This window comes from Haliaeetus leucocephalus, unplaced genomic scaffold (genome assembly GCF_000737465.1).
Source record: "Haliaeetus leucocephalus isolate CR32 unplaced genomic scaffold, Haliaeetus_leucocephalus-4.0 Scaffold598, whole genome shotgun sequence".
In the NCBI taxonomy this organism is placed as follows: Eukaryota; Metazoa; Chordata; class Aves; order Accipitriformes; family Accipitridae; genus Haliaeetus; species Haliaeetus leucocephalus.
The window spans coordinates 4,899,063-4,905,390 of NW_010973034.1; the positions used below are offsets into that span (position 1 = coordinate 4,899,063).

Sequence of the window (6,328 nt, forward strand, 5' to 3'; positions counted from 1 at the left end):
GAGGTCTTGTTGCTCTGTATGTGTATATTTATAGAGGCATGTTTACAGGACAGAACACATCGTGTCTGTTCTGTACGGTCTAAAAGCAAATGCTTATTCTCTGGCTACTTTTTTCATGACCTCAAAAAAACTTATTAGGACTTGCACTGTAAAAAGTTGAAGCCTTTAGACCTGGTACAGACCCATTTTAATGCATGAAAGGTAAAACCAGCTATTGGACTCCCCCAACTCTGGTCTAATTAAGTAGAGAATTTCAAAGTAGGCAAGCTAAAACTTTATGTCATCAGGAACAATAGCCTTTTCCTTTTCAGACTTGCATACCAACTCTTCCCTAACTGTACTTTTATTTTACATTGATAACAGCTGGTTCTTCAGCGACTTAGTAGCATTCTTCATTTGAAAGGAGAAAAGACCAGTATTTATCAGGTAAGCCCTTAGGTAAAACAGGTAGTCAGTCTGTCATGTCAATACAAAAACTTCAAGCTTTATCTTAAAGTAATATGGAAATATGCAACTTTTCTATTCTTTCTGTTTATTGTTCTGTTCTATGTATGTGACTGACCAAAAAGTAGCATTTTTGCACTAGACATGAGTGAATCAGTATGTATTTATTTTAATAACATGAAGATACTTGATAATTAGGAATAAGTGTAACCTATGTTTGTACCAAGGCTATTCCACACCGTGGTGGGTTAACCCTGGCTGGAGGACAGGTGCCCACCAAATCTGGTCTGTCACTCCCCTCCTCAGCTGGACAGGGGAGAGAAAATATAACAAAAGGCTTGTGGGTCGAGATAAGGGCAGGAGAGATCACTCACCAGTTACTGTCACGGACAAAATAGACTCAGATTGGGGAAAATTAACTCAATTTATTACCAATCAACCAGAATAGGGTAATGAGAAATAAAACCAAATCTTAAAAGACCTTCCCCCCCCACTCCCTTCTTCCCGGGCTCAACTCCACTCCTGATTTTTCTCTACCTCCACTCTCCCAGCGTCACAGGGGGATGGGGATTGGGGGTTGGGGTCAGTTCATCACACGTTGCCTCTGCTGCTCCTTCCTCCTCAGGGAGAGGATTCCTCACACTCTTCCCCTGCTCCAGTGTGGGGTCCCTCCCACGGGAGACAGTCCTCCATGAACTTCTCCAGCATGAGTCCTTCCCATGGACTGCAGTTCTTCACAGACTGCTCCAGTGTGAGTCCCCCGTGGGGTCACAAGTCCTGCCAGAAAACCTGCTCCGTGGGCTCCTCTCTCCACAGATCCGCAGGTCCTGCCAGGAGCCTGCTCCAGTGCGGGCTTCCCACGGGGTCACAGCCTCCTTTGGGCATCCCCCTGCTCCAGCGTGGGGTCATCCCTGGGCTGCAGGTGGAGATCTGCTCCCCCATGGAGCTCCCTGGGCTGCAGGGGGACAGCCTGCCTCACCATGGTCTTCCCCACGGGCTGCAGGGGAATCTCTGCTCCAGCGCCTGGAGCATCTGCTCCCCTCCTTCTGCACTGACCTGGGGGTCTGCGGGGCTGTTGCTCTCACATATTCTCACCTTTCCCTCTGGCTGCAGTTTCTGTTCCACAGCAACTTTTTTTCCCTTCTTAAATCTGTTGTCCCAGAGGCACTACCACTGTTCCTGATGGGCTCAGCCTTGGCCAGTGGCGGGTCCAACTTGGAGCTGGCTGGTATTGGCTCTATCAGACATGGGGGAAGCTTCCAGCAGCTTCTCACAGAAGCCACCCCTCTAGTCCCCCTGCTACCAAAACCTTGCCTTGAAATTAGAATCAGTGAAAGAAAGAGGCACACAGGAATGGTGTCCTCTTTGGGAATGGTATGCACTTGGGAGGGGAGCACAAGACCAACGATAAGGAGCCCGATGGTTGTACAACAATTGTAAGAGGAGGATCTGCTGGATAAATTCAAATTTATTACTACAATAAATTAAAGACACATCTGTAAGGTCAGCTGTGCGGAACATTCATGCTTCTTTGGTGCATGAATGGCTCCTGGTCTGGAGCCAGTTCACCCAAAAAGAAATTAATGCAGAACATGTGTGAAAACTGCTTCAGGTTGTGACCATACACATGAACTGATTAAAAAATGACAGTAATGCATTGCCAAACTTGGGAACTTTTTTCCTTTTCAATTGTTTTCTTTTACATTTAGTGACAGATATACGCAGAAGTCTATATTTGTAAAAAATTAACAGCAAAACAGTCAAACAGTATGCTGTTCCCCACCTTCAAAAGCTGAGGGACCATACAACAGTGTTGCACATTTCTTCTGGGCTCAGAGTGTTGATATGGAGTAGGTGGTTGTGCAAATTTTAGGAGATATATGAGTGATTTGGGAAGCTAGTAGTCTATTGAATTGGAGTGAAGAAAAGAGTTACACTGTGTGCATAACAAACAGGATACCACTAAGCTGCTTGAGGCAACATATGAACAAATTTATGAGTCAATTGTGATTGTTTGAAAAGAATGGTTACTTAATGAAACCTAAATGCAAGAGATGCTGAACTAGTTAGTGTCAACAGACAGGCTAATAATGCTGGTTTGGGGTGTGGGGTGTCTGCATACTCAAGGCATACCTGGTTTCCTTGAATTGGTCTGTCTGTGCTCGTGGTTGGTTGTTAAGGTTTTTTTACCTCTTGTTCAAGAGTTTCAACTGTGCTATCAAAAGACTTCTGAAAGGTAAACATCTTTTGCAGGAACAGGAAGGGGAAGAAGGTTAGTGCTCTCTTTCTGAGAAGAGCAATGACCACAGCAAAAGTGCAGCTGTCTTAAATCACAGCATTCCCCCAGCAAAGGTAAAAAGCTACCACCTATAAAGTTTATTAGCAAAATTCTCGTTGGTTTCTGTAGGACTAGAGGACAAGGCTCAGAGGAATTAGCAGCATCGTAAGGAAACATATTACTCAATGTGTGCCATGCTTCGTTTTAAATGAAAAGTCTTTTTTTCATTATTTCCTTGTGCAAGTGCAAGTTACTTTCCTGGATTGAAGGCAACCTCCCTGTTTAATTGGTTTACATTAGTACTGTGCAGATTTTCATCCTGCTGGTGCCCTGTAAAACTCAATGTCCTTCATTTTCATCTGAGCAAGTGACTTGACTCTAATGTGAGATTCCTGCTTTTTACAGAAATGTAGCACCAGAATACCTGCTTATGAAAGGCCAGTGTTAGTAGCAGAGTTCAAGCAGGTCCCTAAGGTTCATAAGTGTTCAGCAAGGGCAAAGCATTAGAAAATGAATGAGTTGATGAACTTTTAGAGGTCTCCAATGCCTAATTATTTCAAACGATGTCCCTCTCATAGGCTAATACTGGAGGAAGTTAACCAAAGTTAATTAGCATGTACTTTGGCAGTCTGCTCAGTTTAATTATTTTGCTACATTCTGTTAGGGCAGAGTATCCAGATAGTAATAATGATAAAAATGCCTAGTAAAAGTGCTTGCTTGGCTGAGTTGCTCCATACCATGAATGACTGCTTTTGTGCCATCACTGCTGAGTGGTGTACTTTGTATATGTTACCTGAGCAGACTCCGTTGCTAGAGCTGCAGCCAGACACCTAACTGCCATGGGAAACTAGGAGGTTAAATAATATTGGGATATATGATCAGCAATCTTACTTGATTGAGACAGTTGAAAGAAACAAAAGACCCCTCACAATATTTCATGTGTTCTAATCTTTTAAATTAAATGGAAGAAAAGTGTGATGTTTTAATGACATAGTACTCTGTTTAGAGTTTCAGGAGATCCATTGGGCCAAGATCTTTCTCAGTTAGCATTTTTATACCACTCAGAAGAGTCACACATTTCGGAAACAGGAAAAGACTACATATGGTACACTATGTGTATACAGCTTAGGGCAGGAGGCAGCTAGCATAGTTGTTAGAAAGGTATGACCAATTTAAATCCCAGCTGTGAATTTTTTTTTTTCATGATATAAACTAAAATCCATCTTTTGTGTATGGCTTCTTCATAAGGATGAGAATTCAGATAAATTGGTTTTTCTGCCAGTCTTAGAAAAAAACACTTGTATTATTCTTTCACCTGTAAACAGCCCACAGAGAATGGGTTTCGACGGTTAGCAATAAATTACATATGAGTAACAGTTTAGTAGGAAAAATTTAAAATAAGGAAATTATGGTTCTTATCCATTTTCTTCTGGGTCATACCATACAGGTTGTATTGAGCTGAGTTCCTGATTTTGTTTTTACTGATGTAAATCAAAACCCTTGACATTTTAGACATTCACTTATAAGGTCAGAGAGGCACCTGAAGAATCCACAGGCAGGCTGTTTCTATGCTACTTGTCTTTTCAGGGCAGGCAATGTGCTCGTCTACTAATTATGGATGCTCACTATCACCAGCACACATGTATTTAGACAAAAAGACAGGAAGATTTTTGAAGAAGCCTCGTCAGCACTAAACCTTGCCTAGCTGGAGAAACAGTATCAAGCTTTGGGTCTCAGAGATTCAGTGAAAAGTGTCCTTACTTGACCACGGGTTTTTTTCCAGTAAGAAATGTAGAATTTTTCATTGAAAAGATGTCTTGATTGTGTATGTGAGAATTTCCTCAGTCTCTCCTGACACCCAAGCTGAAGTGACAAATTTTTTTCCTTGCTGATCTCCAAAACAAAATAAATGAAGATAGCCAGGCGACATGCCTGCACATGTGACTTTGCATGCAAGATTAAGGGCAGAATGCCAAATAGTGCTGGGATAAAACTGTTCTGTGTTGTACAACAGTAATAATGGCACAAAGGAAGTTAAAACTTTTGCAGTTATCATGTTACAACCCCTCAGAGATGGGAATCCTGCACATTTAGGGGATTACAAAACAGATGGATTTGGATCAGAGCATAGAAGGTAGTGAAAAGATATCCACCACTGCACAGATCTGCTTTTGTGAGATGATTTATTACCATGTTCTGCAGTCATGAAGTCTAACACAGGTTTCATGTTCAAAGATCCTCAGGGAAAGAAAGAAAGATCTGTCAGAGAAGCAGTCTTACGACTGGCCGGTTGCATAGCTCAGTGTTGAGGCAGGACATTACTTGACTAAAGTTTGCAAGTGCACTTAGAAGAGCTGACAGCAGTAAAGGCATGAAGATGCTGAAGTACAACTACAGATCTGAATGCAAAGCTTGCTCCATCCCTTATTTGCTTCCTTGTGTTTGCATTGCCACGTGTGTCTTGCTGGTCTATCTCTGAGTGAAGGGTTCGCTCACCCAAGGGTAGGCTCACACAGGTTTTTGCTTGCTGGCAGCAGTCTCAAGACTTTTGTTGTTATTTCTGAAATGATCAGGCAAAAAATAAATAACCTGACCAGCTCCTCCTGAGAAGCAATGAGTACACATGTAGTCATGAAAAGTGAGGAAAAACACTGAAGTTAAACCTGGCATTTTCTATTATATTGTGATACTTCACAAGAACAAATTGGGCAAGGCTGTGTCTTTGGAGAGCAGGGTTTCAAATCTAAAATCAGCACATTTATGAGATAAACATTTATTAAGGAAAGCTTTTTTCATGCTCTAAGAAATTTCTTAATTCAAATATAAAATGATCCAAACCTTTTTTTTTTTCTATGCAAAAATATTCTTTCAAAGGGCTCTGTCAGTGAAAATATGTCTCCTTTCTGCTCTACAGAGCTCCTTGATGTTCCCCACCAATCCAACATGTAGCAGCTGAAAGGACTTTTTTTTTTTAACATTTCCCATTAACTAGCCTGGGGATGCTTCCCCCCCCCCGTATTTTGAAAATGCATCGCTCAGCTCTCATTCTCACTCCCCCACAATGCTCTCACTTTTTGAGTGTGTACCTCAACAATTGGAAGGCATTTTCCTTTTCTTCACCTTTAGTTCCTTTTTTCCATTTGTCATGCACTGTAATCTTATTTTCCTTGTTCTCCATTAACAAAACACATTACAAAAACCTCTGGATACTTTTAGAGAACAGTATTGATTTACAAACTTCAATGGGAAAAAAATGGTTTCCTTCTGAGAAAATAATCTCCTCTGAGATGTCGGACTGTTTTGACACTGGGTTGAGTGGCAACCTTGCTCTACTCTAACAATTACATTCTAAAAAGCCTCACTGATTAAAATCTGATTCCTCCTAATTTTGATTTGGGACTGCCACACATCTCTTATTCAGTCTTTGCTATGGAGCCATTGAAAGCCTACACAAATACCCTTGTAAGTGTAAGAAGAACATGCTTGTAAATTTCCTTTGGGTCAAAAAGATTAATTTCTTCTATTAATTAGCATTCAGGCCACTGAGATTTAAATACAACTTGTAGAATGCTAAGCAAAATAGTCTACCAGGATCTAATATCTACA

The 6,328-nt window shown here is 41.3% G+C and overlaps 1 protein-coding gene across 1 annotated transcript in view; it reads left to right on the plus strand.

Annotated features, from left to right (window-relative positions):
• Positions 1-6,328, plus strand: part of EDIL3 (EGF-like repeats and discoidin I-like domains 3) — a 302,894-nt gene that overhangs the window by 860 nt on the left and 295,706 nt on the right. The gene's annotated exons all lie outside the window — the stretch shown is intronic.